Below are 25253 nucleotides of genomic sequence, written 5' to 3'. Positions count from 1 at the left end.
ACTATATAAAAACTATAGTAAGATGCATAGTAGCAGTGTTGTCTCAATCACCCCATGTGTGAGAAGCAAGCTCTCTTAGCTCTCTCAGTCTCATAAATACACGAATAAGATCTTGTTAAATTCCACAGTCAAATAAACACTAGCAAAACAGCCTGCATGAAGGTACCTTTCAATTTTACAGCAAGAATTGTCTACCCACCCTGCCGGCATTACTCCTTACTGTTGTGGGTGTGTGCTTTGAGCCAACGTTAGCTGCTAAACACAAGCAAAAGAGTCTGTCGCTGTGTAGCCGCTCTCTCGTTCTTCACCTCAAACAAGCTCCTAGCGTCTCAGAGAGAATACTGCTTATTTTTTCTTGCTTTCGAAACCTAATTTCATATACTTGCAGATTTTTTAAATAATTCAAATTTGGCTTGGTGGTTAATAATGCATTTTTTGTGGTGTGACAAACTCATAACATATCTTTTTTTTTTGGCTTTAACCAGACTTCAATTTCCTATAACATGCTCAGATTTATTAAAGCTTCAGATCAAATCTCCCTGATAGATTTCATTAAATGCAAGGGCGCCCACTAGCTCCCCTAGTAGAGTGGACGCCCCAGTGGCCCTTGGCTGCATGTTGCCCCCCTCTCACTCCCTTTCACTCTGGATCTGTCCTGTCCTAGGACAAAACACCAAAAAAAGAATCTTTAAAAAAAATAGTTCATTAAATGTTAAATAAAGAGTAATCTCAAAATCCTCCTCATTAAGTCACTCACTGAAAACTGTTGGAAAACAACCAGTAGAGAACTAGTGCCTCAGTGGTTTAATGCATGTGCATCCCTCTCTTTAATTTTTTCACATATCAAAAGGGAGAGAGGAACTCTAAGACTCCACAGTGTGCACAACCGTATCATCACGTTTTATCAGGTCGAGGTCTCTCTGTCTCTCGAGTCCCTATTAATCCTGTAACTCTCCATACCTTAATACGTCTTGTTACTTTCTCAAACATCAGCTGGGAGCTTTTTAATAGCTACTAAGTTAATCAGCACAGTCAATTACTGATCTCATCAGGTACGCTAAAGTGGCTTCAACTGCAACATTTGAAATGGGAGGGTACACTTTGCCAGGGAGCTATTAGAAATGTATCTAGTGTACATTTAGGCTGTAATAAGATTTGGCTAAGAGTTAAAAAAAAAAGGAGTTTGGGGTACAGTAAAGTAAAAACATCCTTGAAATCAACATTCAAATGCTCGTGCAAGATGAATACTAATGAACTTTGGAGTGGGGACTGCTGGAAGAAATTGGGAATGGGGCAATTAAAGAATGCCTGAAGCAACTTTACAGAGGACAAAGCATCCAGTCTTTCTAATTAAATTCTGTGGCAGACACCTGGCCTTTCACCTCCTCCTCCATTTCCCTGTGCTCCCAAGAGGCAGTCACGAAGAGGGGCGTCTCACAAGCTTCATACTCCTCTTCTTCACTCAGGCTGCAAGAAAAGCCCATCTTATTCATGGACAAACGCTCCCAACAGATCTAATCAGCGGTGGTAGACTGAGGTCATGGAGCAGATAGATATCACAGGTACTATTTACCACACATCCCTGGCTCCCACAGGATTATCCCAACACAATATGTCGGACTCAAAAGTCAGCAGCTAGTGACAACTCAAACTAGGCTGAGAGACCTGTTTTGAACTTTTAAGAGGACCCTGCTCATGTTACCATAGAATTTCTTCGTGCAGTTGATCCACAGGGGGTAAACTATAGTTCTGGCTGGACACTTGTGTCGGCTTAAGTGTGGCTGTCACAGAGGTGCATGCACGGGCCTTCACATCTGAAATCTGAGAGTGACACAAGCTGCACACTTTTGGCACAAGGCACAGTGATTGGCGATTAAAGAGAACACAGAGTACGGGATAAGTGAGGTTTCACAAGCTTGCTCCCGCAGGGATCTCTTAGAAGTACACGACAGTGCGGACGAACAACTGTCAAAGGGAAGCTCCCTGGTAATGGTACGGAAGTTAATAAAATGAAGGCAGGTAATGGAAATTGGTTTTAAACCACTGGCCACATTCCTCCTGAGATAGAGATGGCTTGGGCTAATGAAGCCTGACAGCCTATTCCACAGCAGTTCCACACTTACAGCACATTCACCTCCAACACCGTCTCCTCCCACCGCCAGGACAAGCCAAGGTAGAGAGGATAAAGTTACAACTTCACACCGATTAACTACTCCCTGTTATCTAGTTATTTAACACCCAATCGAACTTCAGAGTGTGCACTGGCAGCATGGTACCTCTCACATCAAACACTGACAAACCCCTCATTCTACACAATTAGGTAAGTTTTGCTCGACTCACTGACAACCTTTACTTAACATTAAGTAGAAGACTAAAAGGCCGCCTCTCCAGGATGCTGTTGATCGCAACAGTTAATACAAATCCAACCAATCCTTGTGAACTTTGCATGACCTTGAAATTTTGTCCAAACACAGCAACTTTCCTACCATGTAAGACAATGCCCTGATGTACTGCAAAAGCAGGGGTTAACTGTTTTGCACCATGTGCAATGAAACACTTTTGATGAACACTTTTCTACCAAAAAACACACCTGAACAATGACTGAGGTGAGTACACAACAGATGTCACAAATCACCATGAAAGAGGCTGTTGCATCCAGATCTATTGTAAGCATGGTTAGTGGTAACATTAGTGTGGTATAAATCACAAACTCAAAACAGTACGATTTTACTCTAACTGGAACAAACTGCCGAAGATTCTTAATAAATCATGCGAAGAAAAAGAAATTCCAACTATTTTTGCAATTTTCACTTCCTGCAATTTCATTACAAGAAAACATTGCAACATGGATTGCAATTTGTTAGAAAAAAGTGCCATGAAGTCAGACATTTCAGGCTGCATCAATCCCCCCAATAAAATCCTGGAGGGACTGACAAGGTGAGTCACCTTGGTTGTGCCAAGACCTCAGCAACCAATAGTTAACTTAAAGAATGTTATAAGCCACATATTACGAACCCAGTAGAGCAGTGTGTTCTTAAACGACTCCCTACTGATTTTTTTCTTGCAGTTCACTGTGAAAACGTTAAACTTTAACTATATGCTGTTTTTTTTCCCCATTTTGATTGTTGTCAGGAGTGATGCACTGATTCCATATAGTGGATTGCATGTGTCATACCCAACCTTATTAAACGGATTAGATATCACTTGACTGATTCATGTGAAGCACAGCATCTCAGTCATGATGTTATAAAACTGTAACAAAACATTTGTAAAATTTCTACTTCCATTAGCTTGACACAGTGAAATGATTAAAACAGGAAAAACAGCACTGGTTCCAGATCTGTACTCTGTATCAGACAATAATCTGAGTTTAGGTATCAAAATCAGCATCAGGGGAATAAAACTGATATAAAAGAAATTCATCTTGCACTATGTACACGTGATCGCCATCATCAACAATCATTCTGATACTAGATTGGAACTTCCAGCTCATTAGTGATTAGTTCAGACCTTAGGTGATCTATTTACCATGGAGATAACTATTTTTAGACAATTAACACTTAAGGCTTACATTCTCAGGGTTAATTGCATTGGTGCTATTGTGTGATAGAATAAGGGCAACCATGTCAAGGCAGAGGAAAAAAGACTCAAGAATCCTGAAGTGAATCTGAAATTGCACAATGTTTTGTGGGCTGTGGTAGTGGAGTGGGATTATGGATTACCCAATAAATTCTCCACACTAAAAAACAACAATATGTTGTTTGTTCATGCCCTCTACGACAACCTATACAAGCATCTTCTAATCTGATGCCCCTAGTGGCAGATGACATTATTTACAAATCACTGTTGGAAGAAGAAATCTGTTTCATGAAGTCAAAATTGCCGGTGACAGACATGAAAATCTGTGCTTCGTTTATTGTACAGAGTTAAACGCCAATATTTTCACAACAAAATCAAATGGGCAGCAGTGAGAGTCTCTCATCATGGGATATTTAAGAATAGCAGGTTTGTGTATTTGGTCCTTCTCAGGCAAGCTCAGGGTTTAATGTTGCCGTAGTCCACAGGAACGATGCTCCGCAACGCTTTTTTTTTTTCTCCAAGTTAGGATTAGAATATATGCAGTTCACTCCAGCGGCAGCAAAACATCCTTTCATTTTATTGTGAGTACTAATAAAACTCTCCACAATATGAACAGTGGTTACACAACCTTCAAAACCAGCCACAGCTCAGCCCTGATCAGAGTGACCATCCACTATTGACCAATCAACAGACTGCAGTGTTCACTGCTCCACCTTTCAGTACCAGATCTGTGTGCTAGGTACCCCAACAGAAGGGGTGACCAAAAATGGGGACAGTACTAAACTGAATTGAACCATATGGTACTGCTTCTGTTGCATGTCCTACCCTTCTCTCATCCCCATTTTCACTCTGTCTCTAATCTGCCAAATAAAGGTGAAAATGCCCCCCAAAAAAGAAAAAAAAGTAGTTTTCTTCTCCAGATTACATTATTTTATCAACTCACTGTAATGCTGTACATTCAGGTCGAAGTAGGGCCGTAACCACTACAGAATATCATATTTTCAGGAGGATCGTACGGTAGTCTACGGTCTGTATCACTGACAGAGGTCATGTTGGCTTGTTTTTTTTTTGTGTGTGTATTTGATCACAACTGAAATGCTTTATCTCACAATACAAAATATTAGCCAGACTGTGTAGTTTGTCAAAATTAACACAGAGCTCAATCAGACTACAAAATGGTAAAGACAAGACAGTAGGGAGGGACGGATGAGGTGCAGTTAATCTGCATCACGTGGAAAAACAGTCCACAAAAACTTTGGAGGACAGACAGAGGGATCGAGCAAAAGAGAGATGCTTGAGCACGCTCGGGCTCTGAAATGTCCCTGCCCACTAATACTCCCCAGCTTCCCTCCTGCAGTGGACTTCCTCTAACCTCTCCTCTTCATTCTTCTGTTTCTGTTCAAAGTCAATGTGGAACTAATGCGTTGTTTATTTCCCCCCAAAGATTGTGTCTGAGGTGTTCTGCTCACGCAACCCATCTTCATTTGTAGACACCCAGGTCCAGGAGCGATGGGAGATGGGATATGTGAGAAAGGAGCTATGAGAAAATGTTTCACAATGTTTTACAATGTTTTTCACCATTCTCCAACATTACTAGATGTTCTTTACTTTTATTTCACAAGCCAGAAAACCAATGTTATGCTTAAAAAAGTTTAAATAACATGACTGAAATCTGAAATGCACAACATACTTTTTTTGTTAGTGGTTATGAAATAGTATCCATTGACAAATCTACACAGACCTTGTAACATAAAAAATCTTTAGCATTTATTAAGTAATCTTCAGTTGTTCAGTATTAATGTATCCGTCTGCGGTTTAGCAAGTGTGCCTTTGTTTTAGTCAACATTTTGGAGACAGGGCCAGTCAGTTGCTTTAGGCACAGACATCTTCTTTCATAGGACATAATGCATGCTCTTTCATGGTTCTCTTGGTGATAAGACATAATCTAAGATTGCATACCCTGATAAAGGTCCTCCTGCACACCCTAGTGGAAACACAAGGGGAATGTTTGAAGTGAAGACATTGGGGATACAGCAGTCCCCTGTTACTCAGAGCATCAGAGAAAGAGAGCAATACAATCTAGTCCCGACTCCCCTGAACATTCATAAATAAAATATCAAGTAACTGAGACCCTAAGACAATCCCTGCCATGCCACAGTGGCAGGAGAAGCAAAGCATGGCTGGCCATGAGGAGGGCAGCCAGGGGAGAGTTTGAATCCCAGCCGTGTTAGATAGTTATACTTAATGAATTGAAAGCAGGAGCAGTTTTGCTGGGTCCCTGTGCCCCAGGTTGGCCCCGGCTCGACCGGGCCCAGCCTTCAGAAAAAGGTGCTCTGTCTAATCTGGCCTCATTTTATGCCTCTTTAACCATGACCAATGTATTTAAATGGCTGTTTCTTTGACAGATGCTCAGTTCAAATTATTCCTAACTGGAAATTTGTAGGGGTAATATTAAATATCCTTCAGGCCAGGCTGCCTTAAGAGAACATAGGAACATCAAAAGGCCAAACACTTCAAAAACTAAAACTAATGATCCTGGCCCACCTCCAGGGAGAAGGAGGGCTTCAACTTTGTCCAACATCCCCCTGGCCACAAAAAAACATCACTCCTTTAAATGGAGATTTGACCATACCCCCAACCCTACTGCATTTACAAGTGATTTAACATGAGATACATAATGTATATCTCCCCATCACTGAATCCACAGGGGAGCAGTTGGTTGGGGTGAATATGCACTCCCTTATCTGAAACATGGAGCCCTGTCTTTGCAAAATAAAACCTACAATACAGCCCTACTAAATGAAACACTACACAATTTCCTCCCTTTCATCTGTACTGTAGTTTGCTGGACTTTTTGACTGCATCTTCAGAGAATTTTAAGAACTTGTTTGCCGAGTCCACATTCAGGGTACTCACCACTGAAGGAGCTTGACCACCACCATGAGGCCACTGCATGTGGAAATCTGACAAGTTAAGAGAGAAAAAGACACAGTCAAAAAAGGAGAGAAATAATGAGAGCGAGGAAACAGCTGGCAACATTCATCTTAAACCCTGATGAGAGCCGACGGCAGCGATTAAGTAATAATAAACTACCCGACCTGCAGTCCTGAGTGGGGTAACTGAACAGACACACCTGGTCAGACGGGGGCAGAAGTGTGACGGGTGAGAGAAGTGAAAAGGGTTAGAAGCAGGGAGAGTGAAGCTGACATGCTGCTATGAGTGCACGGGTGAATATTTACAGGATCATGTGAAGGACAAAGCCTAAAACGTGAATGTAAGTACTTAAATCAGTTTTGCAGTGACAAACCAAACATTGTATTTAAGGCTGCACAATTATTGAAAGTATTATCTAATTGCAACATGACCAAGTGCAATATCCGTATTGCAGGTGCTTCATCTTTTTGATTAAAAGGTAAAATCTGTCACTACATACAATTATAAACAAAGCATTGTGGTTCTACAGAGGTGCCCTGGCCTCCAAATTGTATTCCATATGTAAGGGAACATGCTTGTTTGGTACATCATTATATTTCAGTTAAAATGAAATGCAAAAATTACCATTCCCACTAAAATCATGACTCATATTGCACTTGCAATATCTGTCAATATAACTGTACAGTAATATAATTGATTATTGAAGTTTTCAATCTTTAAATTAGATACTGGACCATAAACACTACTAAAGGGACAATCATAGACACTGATTTGTTAGTATCAATCCATTTTTGTGTTTAAGTACTTACCATGGCACTGATGGAGGTTAATAATCAGGGGTTTACCCTAATATGCAACAATAAAATCCCAAAAAACAAATGCTACTTACTTAAAAATCATATGAAATAGTAGAAGCAAAATATCTCATAATTAGTAAATGGTTTCCTGCAGGGAATGTTCCCCTACGTTTATTTTCACATTTTGTACCTTGAAAGTATAAAACACCCGACTCTACTAAGACATAAAGACCATTTCCTTTGATGGATTCCAAGAACATGTCATAAAGTACTTGGACAGAAAAACTGAAGCGTTGCCGTAAAGAATAACCTATGCACATTAGTGACATTTTGAAATATTGACAGTGAAATGAATGGGCACCGTGTGTTTTGCTGAGTGTTTTCTTTTTCTAATGAAATGCTTTCTTTCCCAGTAAAAACCCATATTTTCTTTTCTACAAGCTGTGGGGTTAAGCAAAAAGCAAATGGTAAACTTCATTTCTGTGAAGTTGTGCCTGGCTTTGAAAAACAAAACCTATACTCTCCAGCCTGGAATCACCCACTGTTTCATGAGTCAGAACGAATATCTACATGGATTAGTGCAAATAATTTATGACACTACTGTTTTAAACGCTACTGACATGTTTTTGTTGCAACAGCCGAGGAGCCAAGAGAGGCCGAGGGCCTGACAGTAAAAATTCAGGCAGCTATTTCGAATAAACAAAGAGTGGTTGTTTTAAAGGAAGCTGGTGAAGAGGAACTGCACTCTGGCTGCCCAGCCAGCTGGGATGCCACACAGAGACAGACTTAACAAACATTGGTAACTCACAGCCGTTTCTTACCAGTGCCATCACTGTACATGAGAATATGGCTAGTTTTAAGAAATTTGAGGCTGATAATCAAAAGAGGAAAAATCCATTGAATTTCTTGTACTGTGACAAAGTAAAGCTAGAAAAATAGTTATTTTATACTACCAATACCAATACAAATACACTTAATGCTTGCAGGTCATTAAAAAGACCAAGCTGTATCATGAAACACTGGAGCAACACTTTTCTCAGTGCTGACCTCTTAAGGATTGCCACACATGCAGTTCATTTGTTTACTCCACAGAACAGAAATAAATATCCCTAGTGCTGCCATTGTGTATCAATGAAAACACCAGCACACACAAAGCCACAAGTGAGCATCACATTCCCCCTGCCAATCATCTCCAAGTCTTTTCAGCAATTTAAAGTAGAACCAGTTGGCACTCAAAGGCTAAAATGTTTCAGGGCTTTGCCGGGAACAATCTGTGCTCTCTGGGGCCATGAGTCTTTAAGAGATTGATTTCATCCAACCATTTAAAGTCAATCAATTCAACAGCCAATTGTGCTGTGTTGCAAACTCCTGACCAATTTTAGGGAATCACACTTGATATGTGTACTGTTGCAAACAACAGTAGCGGGCCATAGATATGCAGCAAAACTAAGTCGCTTTCCCCCTGAAGGATATCCATTAAAAAAAAAATCTTAGCTATGGCTGGCTGGATGTAAACCTGTAAGTATTAACCCGGAACAGCTGTCCTCTAGCCTGCGAGAACTCCAGGGTCCACCATCAGAAGAATAAGCCCACAGTCCTGTTAGCCACATGCCGCATGTATTTAATTTTCAACATCTGCTGGCTTCATGCTTCTATGCTTTCCATTCCCACTGCACATTCTTCACAAATTCAGTAGCTTCCTTCTTCAGCATTTGTAAATGTTGTTGATTGTGGAAACCATCCATGTTTACTTTGAATCCCTGGCCATTCCTGGGCCAGCTCTAATTACCTGCAGCTGTTCACTTTGCTGCTTTCATTGGCTATATGCTTTAAACACGGGGTTAGTATTTTCAATGTAAGTTATACATTTCTAAAATAAAAAAAAGTCTGATTGTTACAAGCATAATCATAGTATTTTATACTATGTTATGACAATTTCTCACAATTGGCACGCATCCACAAATGGCAAAATATTGGCTGACACAAATGTTGCTATCATTTAGTTTTTTCACCCAGCTGTAGACACTTGGTTGACCTCTTGCTCAGCCATAAATCAGTATAATGACTGAGTGAACTAACACTGTCAGCTTCAATATACAGCAAATACACTACACATGCTTTCATTGCTTGCCAACATCACTGTTGTCTACAGTATAGAGACTCCCTCCCTGGAGACATCATCTGTACGAAAACTTTGGCATTTTACTTTGATTGTCGGACTCTTGAATAACGTGTTTATTTATTCTCTCATGCCTCTAATGTCTGACAGCAAAGAGGGAAGAGAGCGGTAAAAGAGGGGGAGAGAGGGAGAGAAAGTCTTAAGAAGCAGTCAGCTGCTCTTTGCCTGAGGACCTTGTCTGCTCTCACCTGCTCTGTTTGGCGGCAGTGTAACAGCAAATTTTACACCGTCTGGGACACAAATTGGCATCCTGAACCCCGGTTATTCCTCCAGTATAATCTAATTAAAAGACACTGCCAGTGGGGTAGAAATCAGAGCATTATAAAGTTTGATAGACAGACGGACATAAAAGTGTTTGCAATTTCACAACATACTGGGCACGAGTGTAAAACTTCAGAGCCTTGGCTGGAAGAGGTTTGGGCTAACTGAATTAGCCCAACTACACGCTCCACAGTGAGTATAAGCACAATATTAGGTGCTGAAATATGATTTTACCGTATTTTCAGCTTTGAAGTCCAGCCAGAGATTCTGTGACTGACATCAGATATCATGTTATGGAAGGATGAGTGAACTGGGTGCACTGTGCGCACCAAATGTGTTTTTATTTTCTTTAAAAGCATGGCTAAGTATAGGGTTTCCTGGCCACATTCCAGTTTTGACATTTTGGAGTAGAGGCACAGCTGAAAACCAATAGAGAAATGCACAACATGACAACTTTATACTGAAGGAAAAAGCTATAAAAACGTACAGGGTGAAGTTCAGAGGGTGTCTTTTTGAAATCTGCTGCAGATACTACGATCTATTTTCAAACAATTTACATCCATTTTAGATGCATTCTTGACAAAATACATTTCTTTTAGTGTTTTTACCTCTGTTTTTCTGTTTACAGGGTCGCAGGGTCTAGAAGCCTAGCCGAGCATGCATTGTGCAGGAGACAGGTACACAATCTGATGGATCTGACACAAACAGATAATCACTCAAAACATTCAGACAATTTCTTCTGGTGACTTTCCAACTCTAAAGATGAAGTTAGAGTGTGGCAGGAAATGATATCACCTATTCAAACATAGAAGCATGGCCTCAGTACACACAGATAAAGTTGGAACTCGTGTTAGAGTTTGGATCAGCCACAACATGATATGCAGTGTATGAGTTTTTCCATTTACAGTCAGTTATGATTGGGCTGATCTATAAATAGTCCCAGTAAAACATTGTGACAGTTGAGCCAGGATGACTCACTGGATGTGTAGTGCTGAGACAAGCCTCCCGTTGGAAAACTTTTGTCTGGATTCATTGTCTGTTCTAGTGTCCAATGTTTCAATGAGGAACAAAAACAAAAGTTATCCACCTAGCAGGCAAGCTAAATGCTAATAATAGAAACATTGGAGAGATTAGGGGTGGGCCCTAAAATAATATCACAATATTTCAGGGTATTTTTGCGATATGACAAATAAGTAAAAGAAAAAAATTATCAATTTAAGAACACAGAATTGCATCAAAATAAGTGACTCAGCTTTACATGTCAAATATTCAGTAAAAACGAAACAAAAATGATCTCTCATTTCTTTAGTTTGTGAACAACAACAGTAAGTCAGAGTGAGATTCACATTCTGTATACAATATTAATGCTGTGCTGCTGCCAGAGGAGCCGCTGAATGAGTTCCCTCTGAGCAGTAAGTTGCTCTAAGAGTCAACTCAGAAGTCCGGGGCTGTTCATAAAACATCCAGGACGCCCAGACCTAATGACACCACAGTCTATTTCACACTTCTAAAACTGCTCCTCTTTTTGGAACAACCAAGGAATGGGAGATAATTTCGCTTTTAGCTGTGCTTTTTGTTGCCGTGGGTAACAGTATGATGTCAATATGTCAACAAGTCGAAATATCACGAGTATCACGATATCGATTTTGCATATGATATTAAAAATTACACCAGTATTATTGTGAACAAGATGATATGACACAGCCCTAGGAGAAATACTTTTGAATATTCACTTATTATGAAAAGGGAGGTATGAGCAGGTGTTAGCCATAACCAAAAGCTTCCCCTAGCATGATGTTTAGCCAGAACACCAACCAGCTTTGTACAGGTACGGTCTGCCTTTGATGACACCGAATGTTTTTCTTTTAAATCATCAACCCAACAATGTTTTTTAATCTATCCCAGTCAATCTTGTCTCTTGCACTGACACAAAGAGTGTTGAGATAATGTGAGAGTTAAGTCAGCCATTCTATCTTTTAGCTTTCTTGTCCCTGGCCATGGAAGATATCAGTGCTATATGAATGCTGTCCTATGACAAAGACTATAATACACCAATACAGCAGTTAAAATGTCTAATAGAGCAGGTTTGTAATGTCTTCTCATACATACTTTATAGTATAAACTCTACTGGCAGAATATACAGCATGCATTGACCATGAACAAAGTTTTTCCCAACAGCCTCAGTTTGGTTCAGGCTTTCAAAACATGTTCCCCCAAAAAATGTTAAACCGTGTGACATATTGTTCCTGGCCACCCCAGGATCAGTCTCTGGTGTTATGGATGGAGAGGGCTTATAATACCATTAAAAGCTACCACACTTTCCAACTAATTTCCTCATGCAGTTACATCACCAAAACTCATTAAACAAAGTACCCCAAAGGCAGACACAGCTCAAAAGGAAGTATTCAAAAGAACAGTTTTACCATAATATAAACCACTTACAGGATAGTTGTAAGGTATATCAACTTCTAAAAAGGAGACTAAATACATTTCTTCCCCTTCAAACTCAACATAGATAACATATTATAGCAATAGCCCACAGCACAATGTGGAACTTCTTAAGGGACTATAAATAATTATAAGGCTCTCCAAAATGTCAAGGACAGCTGTGTGAAATGTTAAAGGCAATAGTAAAACAAGGCAAGTAGGCCAAAGACATTTTCTATAGTGGATAAAACACAAAACAGCGTAGTAAGGGAGACGCTTCACAGGGCAGGATATAGTAAATCCTACTTGTCAGGAAGCATGAGACAAAAGCTGTCAACATAAAGAGGAAATACCCATCTCATATTTTGCCGTAGGAGACAAATGTGACCCCTGAGATTGTCCAAACAATGACAATACATCACTGCCCCCATTAGCTGCATACAGGCTGTAGGAGTAGCTGTTTAACTTCACTGCTAACCTTGCAAAATGATCACCTTTGACCTATATTTACTGATCTACACACTATGCCTTTAACTCTGAGGATTGTGATGGTCAAAACCAACAGTTCTGACCACACTGCTGAAGTGTGATGCATCACCAAAGATAGGAAGCATCAAAAATAAAGTCTTTTAAGTGAGGGATGGACGCTGCTGACTTAACAGTTCTGAAAGTTACTATTATTGGATGATGTACTTCTATCTGAATCCATGTCTCTCAAGCACTATAAAAAATAATGTACATAGCTACCATGATGTCACCCATTGGTTTTTGGACTCGTATTTTGAAGCCTCAAATTCAGCATTTCATCCATCGCCATCTTGGTGTTTTGGAGTCAAGTGATCATATTTTGGCAAGAGACTGGCACTGTGGAGGGAGGGTCTAACTGACTGAGAAGCCAAGGACACTATCAGCAAACAGCCAGTAACTCAAAGCATCCAAAATCAAAACCGGTCTAGTGCTAGGCTATAAGCATGTTTATTTCTGCTGTAAAGTTTGGCATTTTTACATGGGTGTCTATGGGGACTGAGAAGCTTCTGGAGCCTGCCTCAAGTGGCTGGTCACAGAACTTCCAGATTAGCTTCATTTTCCAGCCCTCAAAGTTGCTACTTGCTCCTAAGGCAAGAATGCAAAGTATAATACCATTGTCTACTGGACAATGTTTTGAACAATATTAATAACTCTAACTTAATGAATAGGATAACCATTTTTCCCCCGTTAAAGGGTTTTTTTGGGGGGGGGGGGGTGTTCCTTATCCACACTGAGGGTAAAAGGACAGATGGATGTCATATGCTGTAAAGCCCTCTAGGGCATACTGTAATTTGTGATATTGGGCTTTGTGAATAAAATTGAATTGATAACTTAATGTTCTCTGTGCGTAATTTCTAGGATTTGTGGATTGGACATTTGGACAACTGGGATTTCTGGGATACTTGCTCAAGCCAGGAAAGTCTGGTTGACGCCAAACAAAGTATCCTTCTCCAGAGATTCCTTGAGAAATCATCAAGATATTTATTTCCAAAGAAACATTCTTTAAGACTAGTACCAGTGCAGCAGTCTAACTTGATGATATAATAATTCCTTGAGTCAATACAAACTATGCCACTCAGAGCAAAGCCAAAGTGAAACAATATATTTCTTTGTGGTACACCACCAATGCAATATTGATAAATATACAACACTGAAAAACAAGAAACAACTGTAGTGTTGATGTTGGTTTCTAAAGTTTTAATCTCAGCCGTTTTTGCTTAGTCAAGGTTTCTGACCCATTAGGGTCTAACTTTTTGCTGAAAAAATATTAAGAAAAAGAGCCCTCTTTTTCCAAGTGGTTTGGAATCCATATTTCCTGAATACCTGCCATTCAAATGAAATGATCTAGACAGACCATTGAAGTGCATCATTTGCAGGACTTTACAGGAGGGATTCAGAACAAAAGCAGCAGGGGGCTTCATTTGTGGGCGCGTGTGGTTTAAGACACCACGAGACAATAAAACATTATCTGGGAAGTCCAGTTGGAATTGAGAGATTTATGAGTTTGAAGGTTTATCAGACACCAAAACTTTGCACAACAGTTTATAAATCACAGAGACAGGGTATGACAATGCTGGAAAGTTATCATGGTGGTAACTATTTTATCTTTGTTGTGACTATTGTATGGTAAACAGAAAAAGACCATAATGTGCGCTTGCATTTATGCAGCATCTTGTCAGATGATGATGTTGCACTGCAGCAAAAGTCGTAAAAGTCATATGTAACTTTTTTTTGGGTACAATCCTTTGTTGGCATTAATGCTATGTTAATGAACTGGTTTAATTCAAATAAAGAACTCGGCCGCATTTTTTCCAGGCAGGGTTCAAGTTGGTCTAAAAACAGCCTGTGTACCCAGGTTGAGTACTGTTAAAGCCATGGTGATTGGAGATATGATATCATCTTAGATTTTGGATATTGTTATAAAAACAACAGTTACGATAGTAAGTGTTGTCTTTCCCTTTTCAAGGCTATGTTACATTAAAGTGATGTAATTTTCTGAACTTAGCTGACTGTTCTAGCTGTTCTATGACAACCCCAATTCCAAAGAAGTTGGGATGCTCTGAGAAACGTACATTAAAACAGACTGCAATGATTTGCAAACCTTTTTTAATCTTAATTCAACTGAATACAGTACAAAGATCTGAAATTTAATTTTCAAACTGATTAACTTTGTTTTCTATAAAATATACGCTTATTCTGAATTTGATGACTGAGACATGTTTCAAAAAAATTGGAACAGGGGCAAAAAAAGACTGGGATAGTTATTGAAAGCTTAAAAAATACCAGTTTGGAACATTTCACAAGGAAACAGGTCAACAATAAAGTATCATGACTGTGTTGAAAGGGGCACCCTTGTAAGGCTCAGCTGTTCACAAGCAAAGATGGTCACTTTGTGAAAAACTGTATGGGCAAACAGTCCAACAATCCAAGAGCAATTTTTCTCAACACACAATTGCAAGGAACTTTCACCACCTACAATCCATAATGTCGTCAAAAGATTCAGAGAATCATGAAAAATCTCTGGACATAAAGAGCAAGACCAAAAACCACTACTGAATGTCCATGACCTTAGACCCCTCATACAGCACTACATTAAAAAGCAAGATGATTTTATAAAAAGGATACTACTACATGGGCTTGGGAACACTTCAGAAAACCATTGCCGGTAAACACAGTGTCTCGCTGCACCTAAAAACTACCTAATAATGCAAGTTAAGACTCTACCGTGCAAAGTGAAAGTCATATCAACAATATACAGAAACACCACCAAATTCTCTGGGCCCGAGCCCATCTGAAATGGACTGATACAAACTGGAAAAGTGTGCTGTGGTCTGACAAGTCCATATTTCAAATTATTTTTGGAAATCATGGACATTGTGTCCCCTGAGCTAAAGAGGAAAAGGACCATCCATATTGTTATCTGAACAAAGTTCAAATGCCAGCATCTGTGATGGTATATGGGTGTGTTAGTGCTCATGGCATGGCTAACTTGCACATCTGTGAAAGCGACATGAATGCTGAATGGTACATACAGATTATGGAGCAACATGTGCTGCCATCCAGACAACTCCTTTTTTTCCTGGAACGTCCCTGCCTATTCCAACAAGACAATGCCAAGCCACATTCTGCACATTACAGCAGTGTGCAGGGCTCAACAATAAGTATTGCCCGATTGCCCGGGGCAAGTAAAACTCACGGTTGGGCATGTAAACTAACAACTCACTTGCCCGATCGGGCAAGTTGCTAAAAATAGTAAAAGTTAATATCTAATTGATAAAATAAATGTATTTTAAAATGTGCTCCTTCTGCTCTGATGCAGCTGTCTCTCTGCCTGAAGTCACAGGCACACGCTGTGTAACAATGTCCTGCCCACAGCCCCCATTAATATTATTTCACGCGACGGACACTTCATATAATAACATAACAATATACTATTTATGGTGTTATGCCATCAGGTCATTTCTGTCTCTACATGGTCACGCGTTAAATTGTATGTTCCTAAATCTTAAGACACCTCATATGTAAGCTAGACAGACATTTCATCTGCTCATTACTGTGCACACATGTACTGTATGTACTTAGTCCTAAAGAGCCCTTCTGGTGCCAGTAGATACATAGAAACATCCCAGCAGGCTGTGCTTTGCAAGCATACAAAAAAGTTTCACGCATGTGAAAATTATTTTTCATGCGTGTGCTTCACCTCCGCTGCTACAACTCCATCCTAGGGGAAACACTGCTATGTGCGTTTTGTGCAACAGGTGGATGTGGTAGTCTACTGGTAGAGTAGAGAGAGAGCTAAGTAGCGTTGAAGTAGAGTAGAGCACGGCAGAGAGATGGAAGCAAAATATATTAAACCTGGTGTTAATACAGCAGAACTGGAGAGAGGGGTGAAAAATAAATAGAGGTGGGCATGGCTCAAGTAGGGCGCAAAATTATAGACGGAGAACGACTGACAAATTTTTCACTTTAAGCCCTGACACTGTCATTTTTGTGTAGGAATTAAGCTACAATACATGACATACGTTGTTTTAATTAATAAATACAGTGTGAATAAAGATTACATAACATAAAAATAACTGCAGTCTTTGTTAATTGATAGCCGCTTAAATTAAACAATTTTTATAGGGCAAGTAAAAACTGACTTCGGGCAAGTAGATCTCTGACCAACTTGCCCGACCAGGCAAGTGAAAAAAAAACCTTAGCGTTGAACCCTGGTGTGGCTTCATAGTTAAAGAGTGTTGGTACTAGACTGGCCTGCCTGCAGTCCACACCTGACTCCCATTAAAAATATATGTTGCATTATGAAGCGCAAAATTTAGCAACGGAGACCCAGGACTGTTAAGCAATTGAAGTCGTACACCAAGCAAGACTGGGAAATTAATTCACTTCCGGAACTTCGCAAACGCTTATTGAGTATTGTTAAAAGTAAAGATAATGTAACACAGTGATAGACACACGCCTGTCCCAGCTTTATTTTTTTTTTTTTTGGATGTGTTTCAGGCTATCAAATTCAGTGTATAAGAAACAAGTTCATGAGTCTGAACACTAAATATCCTGACTTTGCACTGTATTCAATTGATTATAGGTAAAAATGGATTTGGAAATCATTGCATTCTGTTTTTGTTTACGTTTTATATAACGTCCTAACTTTTTTAGAATTGGGGTTGTATTTGCCTTTACCCACTTAGTCATTATATCTCTTTTACTGATGGTTATTTATCAAAGATCTAATTGTGTAAATATTTTTGTAATAGCCCTACTAGTCAGCCATATTATATATGTCCCTGATAGTGGACAGGATACTTCACTGTCTCTCTTTCCTGATAGATTACCTTTGTAAAACAAGTGTACAAGAGTAAAATGTATTACGGTACTGTTGGTTTGAGTCAGTGTTGAAGGACGACAATGTAGTTTGTATTCTCAGACCCTTCAACAGGTCTGCCAAAGCTTAACCAAATGTGATCAGATCTCCTTTCTCTGCCAGAGCCGCAACAATAGGCACATTTCATTTCTGTGAATATGATTGTGAAAAAACCCTGAATGTAATTGTGTCTCCATTTACTATCCATCAATATCTTGTAGACATTGTATCCCTTTCTTCTTTTAATAATTCCACATGGTAAATTTCCTGAGACCCTAATGAGAAAGAATGAAAGAAAAGCAGAGCATGAAAATGGCTACCGGGTCTCCTCTCCTTCCCATTCTCCTCAGCCTACGCTAGCGGAGGGTTTTTTATTAATTTTATTTAATTATCCCACAAAGCTCTTTTTTACACTGGGCCATCTCTGCCTGTGTCCTACTCCCACTGTGTGAGCTTTGTAATTTAATAAAAGCTTCATTTAAGAGAGAAGTTGATTAAAAAATTAAGCTCCAGTGATCACCACAGCCTCAGCCCTCCCCATTTTATGAAAAGATCCAATATTTCATATTATGAACATGTCGGGCAGAAATTATCACCGCAGGACAAGTTAATGCTTTCCATACAATCATATGACAATGACAGCAAACCCCACCACGGGGAATGTCCCACTAAAATGTGGAGAATTACAGGAGTTTAAACAATTTCACTCCTTTACTGTAGGTCAGGCATTTCTTTTTCTTTTCCCCTTGTCCCGGCTGTCTGTCTATCATCAACGTGTTAATTTTTTCATTCATAATTCATATTTTCCTATTTCTTCTGACAGCAGGTGACTGCCAAAACTTGCCTGACACAGCTGTGAAGGAGATTTCATATATTTCTGCCTCTTAAATGATGTAAATGATGACACTGTGCTGCAACACTAGATTGAGGAGAAGGAGAAATTCCAGCCTACTGCCCTCTGCTTGGTTTCACTGTACGGCCTAATTACTTAAACTCATAGAGAGTCTTTGAAATATAATCTCCCTAAGTTATACCATCTGTGCAGCAAAGTGTACACAGGCACACAAAGTCACTAATACAGAAAATGTGCAAGCTGTCAATTCCTATTATAAAAAAGGGAAAAAAAATAAATGATAAATGCAATATCTACACTGCAGCTTAAAGTTAAATACCTTCTCACTGCTGGAGAAACATAATCCACACAATTAATGCTTGAAAATTATAGCCTGGATCTAGTGGCAGTTTTGAACCATAAGTTATTGATTTGGAAATGAAAACCTGTACTCTTCAAGGTTAAATCCAGTCCACCCTCATTACTGTTCTGTCCTTGAGAGGCCCGCACCAGGGCTGCTGCAAGGAGTAGAGAGGACTGCTTTAATGAAGGTGAATTTAATGGGATTTAATGTAGCTGGGGGCAATGGAGCAGCAGAGATATGGTTTTAACAAAGAGCAAGGGACCAAGGGTACAGCCAAGAGAGCAGCCATTTTCCTTTCTTTTTATTTATTTCACATTTGGCCGAGCAGAGTAAAAGCACACCACATTTTTGTCTGACTCAGCCCCAAGAGTCAGTGGTTACACTCATATAGTCAGGACAATACAGGCCTCTAGCTCTCCATCTTAGCATTCACACAGATATTGTATAACATGGCATCATTTTAACAGATTGGAATACGGTACTTTGACATGATGTTGGATGTTGGAATTACAACGTTAACACTTATCTATGATCTTTACATGTTACTTTATTTTTTCTTTTCAATAGGACTGACCCAAATGCTTTGAAGCTTTGATTGTTACTATGATAATCAATGTCAACATTTTCAAATGCTCGGTTTTATATATTCTGTAACCACTTATCCTGTTGGGGGTTGCAGGGCTGGAGCCTATCCCAGCTGACATTGGGCGAGAGGCGGGGTACACCCTAGACAGGTCGCCAGACTATCACAGGGCTGATGCATAGAGACAGACAACCATTCACGCTCACATTCACACCTACGGACAATTTGGAATTACCAATTAACCTAGCCTGCATGTGGGAGGACTGTGGGAGGAAGCTGGAGTACCCAGAGAAAAACCACACTGACACAGGGAGAATATGCAACCCTCTTGCTGTGAGGCAACAAAGCTATATATAAGCATTACCCCAAGAATCCCATAACTTAATATATAGTTATCCACCACGATTCATGTTGTATCAACATTAATGATTTTTAATTATTATCAGACAGGGACATTTAAATTTAGTTATAGATTTGTGAATTTGACACACTCTCATCTAATGTCGATCACAAGCAGTCCATACGTATAAGGCTTACCATACACTAGCAAGGTATCAAAAACATAATTTGTCTGGAATAGTGCATTAACTGATGTCTTCAGCTCTCATTTACCCCCTCTAATTTTTTGTAATTTCCAAGATGGTTCATCAAACACAGCAGCACTTTTGACTGAGTACTGAGGATAATGAAATCCAAGATGATGTGATGATGAAAGCAAATTCACTGTCATGTGTAAAACATCTTCAGGGAGCCCGGCAGTCATCAGAGACACATTTTTGATGAATCCTACACACTACATACTGAGGTCTATTCTCTCTCTCCTCTCACTGAGCAACTGTTTTGATAGACTAAGCAGTTGCATCATATCATGCCTCTCCAGCTCAGCATTGTGTGGGTGCCTCTGGCTGCTGAACACAAAGCTTTAGGACAAGTAATGTTCCTACATTTTTCGTATTTTCATAACCTGGTTCCATTATTAATTGTGCGGAGCGCTCACAAATGCTAGATCCCATTTGCCTCACGTAAGCTTGGCCCCTTTCACTGCGAGGTCATGATCACATGGCTGTGCCCTCCGCTTTTGTAAGCTTGATGTGAACAATGTGTGCTTTCTGCAAATAACATTACATGGCCCGCTCCTACGGTAATGCCCCATAAATATGCCAAAATCTTGAAAAGCAAAAAAAAAAAAAAAAAAAAAGACTTTCATACCTAGTTTTGAAACCCTTGCACAGTCATTTCTCTCCCTTTTCTTCTCTCTGCTTTCTCTTCTCTCTCTGAAGATCTGCAGGAGAGCTGACATGGTGCTAATTCACAAACAGAGGGAGAGCGGAGAAAGCAAAGATGTGATTACAAATGCCAATGCCATGATATAATTTATACAGTGTGTGTTGTTATCAGTAGCAATTCTTAATAATCATACTGGGCCAACGGCCAAACTCATTACTGATCATTGCCTTCCCTTCCTCTGGAGCTGGATGCAGTGTAAAAATTAACTGCTCTTCTATCCCTCACTTCTTCACCAGTCTCTCATCAAAACACAGGCAAGAAAAGTGTTTTTATCTTCTGCTTTGGGTGAATAATACTCCTCGCTGCATTTTAAATGCTGAATCACACTGTATGTGGTAGGTTTAAAGAAACATCTCTGGAAGATCAAATACAGAGTACATATTTAAAGACATATACCTAAGGTACATGCACCACCTAATTAAGGCATGCTTTTTATGAGAACCAACTCTCTGTCAGTGTGGGTATGATATTTGAGCAGAGGGTACTAGGAAATGGGTGAGGGGCAGAGGCTATACAGACTGCCCTTTTTTTCTGTCCTGAAACATTGGAGGAAGAAGCTACGAGGCTTGAATGACGGGGGCGCTGACCCTGGTTCAAGGGGGCACTTACAATTCACAATGCTTACAGACAAGCCACAGCAAATTAAACCTGATAAGAGGGCCATTATTAGTGCATCCCATATGAAAGGTATTCACTGACCGGTTAATGAAATCAGGGTGACGCTTGGCACCCATTTCACCTGTGTGATCACGGTGACGCTTGCTATAAAGAGAGAGATAAATGGTCACAAAAAAAATCTTCCATGATAATAAAATTAATACAAAATCATACATGACACACATGGATTAGTTAATGGCCTAACAGTTCCAGGTTCCACTGGGCAGTACTGATAATGTGATTGAAAAGGATCAAATGTTTTCTGAGAAATCTTTAAAAGTCCTTGAGGAGCTCCCCTGCTGACCCACAACCAAGAAACCTCTTCCAGATTTTTCTTTTTACGAAGAATGTCATGTTTATTTGTAAGTGGACCTAAGAAACCCTGTCACTGCCGGTTAATTTTTCAAAATTACTAAAAAGCTGTGATAGCTATAAAACAAGCCGCATTGTTCGCACATCTGCATTTTCCATTTAATGTTTGACTTTCATTGGTGCTGCCTGTAATCCCTCAAACATGACTAATGGGAAACATTAAGTACAGGTTTGGGGAACAAGTGGTTTTAATTAAAATGCTGGTTCACGGAGGAACTTGGAAAAGGGATTTTTTTTTTTTTTTAAATCATTCTTCACAGCACTCTGTATGTTTCTCTATTATTTGCTGTGGACACACAACATTTTCTACACTGACACTTTAGAAACAGTAGATACACTAAGATACAATGTGAAACTATTACTAACTCTGACACACAAAGCCCCAACGCTTTTTAGGATGTTGGGTTTCCTGTTTACATAACACAAAAAAAGTTCCTAAAACAGATGGTGGCATACGAAAACATCTTGAGAAGGCCATGCACAGATTTGTTTTATTAATTCTGACAAGGAAACAGGCAGAAGGGGTTCTCCACTTGAGCCAACTTCTGTTAGCAGTGGTTTGTTCAACCCACACATCTCAACTTACCTAATCTACAGCACTCAAGGTCAAAGTGACACCATGACCTTGAGACTTTAAAATGGTATCTAAGGGCATTATCACTATAACAGCTCTGACTTTAGGGGCCACAGGACTGAAGTACTAGGCTTTGATGTCAATTAACTTGTTTCATCAGTATCAAAGAGTGGCAAGGAGCAACTTAAGCCTGCAAAATACTTCATGAGGTTTGTATTTATAAACTGCATTTGTGAATTATACTGATATTGCCAAGAGTATCTGCAATATCCTACGACTATTATTTCAAAGTTTTGGAGAGAGATTGGCTTACAAACAATCTCTGGTGAGTGCAAGGGCATGGGCAGCTATTTGTTGGTATAGGGAGTCCAGATAAAGGGACAGTTTGACATTTTGGGAAATGTGTTTATTTACTCTGAGAGTTAGATGACAAGATCCATACCACTCTCATATCTGTAAATATGAAGCCACAGTCAACAGACAGTCGGCATAGCCTAGCATAAAATCTGGTGTATTAATCTAAACACAAACTGTAAAAGCTACATGTTGTGGTTTTATAGGTGGTTATGTGCCGGACTATTCCTTGGCCGAGCACAGCAACACTTTGGAGTCACTATCTGTTTGACTGTCAACCTCGAAGTGATGACAAGACTTTAGAGAGTCATTGTGCCCAACCAAAAAATAACGTTTATAACAGTGCATCGTTTTCTATCACCTCATGGCTTATACGTTCAAAGCAACCAAGCCTACTTCCATAAAAACAGCCTTTATTTTCCTGTTTTTAGCATACTCATTGGTCTAGATCAGAAAGCCTTTATCTGGTGATTTGCATGTCAAAAATATCAACACTGTCGTAAATTTGGTTGAAAATTCACAGTTTTTTTATGTCTAGATAGTAAATGTTTCAATAGCATTTCAATGACTACAGTAAAACTTCAATTAAAAGCCTAGTCTCTTTTACTAGCTCTATATGGCTACACCCTATGATCAATAAAGGCCTTTCTCAAGTAGAGGCTTGGTCTGGTTGCCAAGCAGTTCATTTTTTCTAAAAGTTATTCGGATAGTAAAACCGGGTTGTTGGCTATCTCAAATTATGTGTCCATTCCTCGATTACCCTGTAAGTTATTCATATTCCTTTAGTCCATAAGGGTCCTCAGGTCAAAAGAATCAAAAGGGTTTTCATAAAATTTAGTCCAAGTTGTGAGTATTGTTTTAATAGAATAAAGTGGTTGTGTCAGTATGCCGGATATATATGGTGGATAAGGGAAAAACATTTTTAACCCACCCCATCCGTTGCGTAACATTAATTCTGTCTGAACTTTAGTTGCTCTTAAAAGGTTTCTTATATAATACAGAATAACAGGAAACATGGACCCTTTTGCCACAGCCCCTTGACTGACGATCTGTACATTCACTGTGAGCCACCTCTATTTTACTTGTTTTGTTTTTAGTCATAAAATCTGCATTAACCAATTTTGACCACTGGAAGACAAAAAACATAAAACACAACAATACAGCTCCTGGTATAACATGAGTTTGTGTCTGACAGGAACAGACTAGATCTTTGGTGCCAACCTGCCCTTCATTCAGGACTTATACATGTCCAGAGTCAGGAAATGGGCAGGTTACATCACTACACCCTGGACACAATCTCTGTTCAAACTTCTCTCTTCAGGTAGGAGCAACAGAACACTGCACACCAAAGAACAGCTTCTTCTCCAGTGAACAGTTCACACCTGTCACACTGTCAGAAACTATTCCTTAGAAATCACCCCAAAACACCAAGCATCCACTTCATCAGTACATTAGATAGATAGATAGATAGATAGATAGATAGATAGATAGATAGATCTTATCGAGTCTATATTGCTAACAATAAGTTAGCTTGAAATCGACAGTTTTGTAGTAGTAGCCTAGCCTACAGTGTCATCTAATGATGAAGCGAAGCATGCTAAATGTCTATGTGGGGTTTACCTGCTAATGTTACCTAGCAACATGGCTGTCAGTGTTGAGCAGGTGTCCCAAATTAAACTTTGTAAACCCCGCGGGTCGTTAAACAACACTTACCGCTGTTTTGAAAACATTTTTCGGTATTCTCAAAGACTTTGCTGTCCTTCTGAAACAAGCTTGTGTCCGTCTGCACAATAAAAAAGACTTATAACTCCTTTGAAAAGTCGCAGCTGTCTCAATTAAATCAAAGATGACGACCGGAAGTGACGTTTGTCTTCGCTTGTTGAAATTGAGGCTAAAAAAACATGCACATTACTGCACATAACACATTAAAAAAATAATATTTATTATTAATATTGGTTTAATTAGTAGTAGTATTAGTATTATTATCATTTTATTTTCATTATTATTATTATTATTATTATTTATTTATTTATTATTTTATTTTTTATTTTTTATGGCCATAGGGGCAATAAATGTGGATCATACCCGTGTATCCTGGCTCTGTCCTGACATAGTTCGGTTTTGGTTTAATGTTCACATGGATATGATAAAAATTTTGGGCTATGATATACCTACAGTAGATTACACATGGTATTGTACCTAGGCAGCATGACAGGAGGAACTGTGTTAAGAGAGACAGATACCTACTGAAAATCTTGTTGGCAGCCTGTAAAAAGGCCATCAGGAAGAGATGGCACAAGGCAGAACCACCAGCACAAGATGAATGGTTGAAAGTTGTGAATAACATATATGATGTATACGATGAATAGGTTTTGAGAGACAGGGCAATCCAGGCTTTTTTGTACATATTTTTGTTTGTTTCTGTTTTGTTTTGTTTTGTACTCTTTTTTTTTCGCTGCCTTTTTATAACATTTTGTTAAAACAATAAAAAATAAAGTGTTAAAAAAAATGGACATAAATGACATAAACATGTAGAGTCTAAATATTCTGATAAAATAAAATTAGAAGATGTTTCATAGCCTTCTGTTATATAGATCAGCTTGGTCAACTTTGTTTGGGTAAACAAAAGAACAAAAGACTGGGAAACTGTAAAAACCCTTACTG

At 39.3% G+C, this 25253-nt stretch overlaps 1 long non-coding RNA gene across 1 annotated transcript; it reads right to left on the bottom strand.

Moving 5' to 3' along the window:
• Positions 1-20577: 20577 nt before the first annotated feature.
• LOC125906224 (uncharacterized) lies at positions 20578-24435 on the bottom strand. The gene is made up of 3 exons (XR_007451760.1): positions 24303-24435; positions 21332-21394; positions 20578-20649 (listed from the first exon to the last, which is right to left on the bottom strand). It is a non-coding gene; the product is annotated as an uncharacterized LOC125906224 (long non-coding RNA).
• Positions 24436-25253: the final 818 nt, after the last annotated feature.

The sequence above is a fragment of the Epinephelus fuscoguttatus genome, linkage group LG2, assembly GCF_011397635.1.
Source record: "Epinephelus fuscoguttatus linkage group LG2, E.fuscoguttatus.final_Chr_v1".
NCBI classification, from domain to species: Eukaryota; Metazoa; Chordata; class Actinopteri; order Perciformes; family Serranidae; genus Epinephelus; species Epinephelus fuscoguttatus.
The sequence above is the reverse complement of the archived record's forward strand: the minus strand, read 5'-3'. Positions and strand labels throughout refer to the sequence as shown.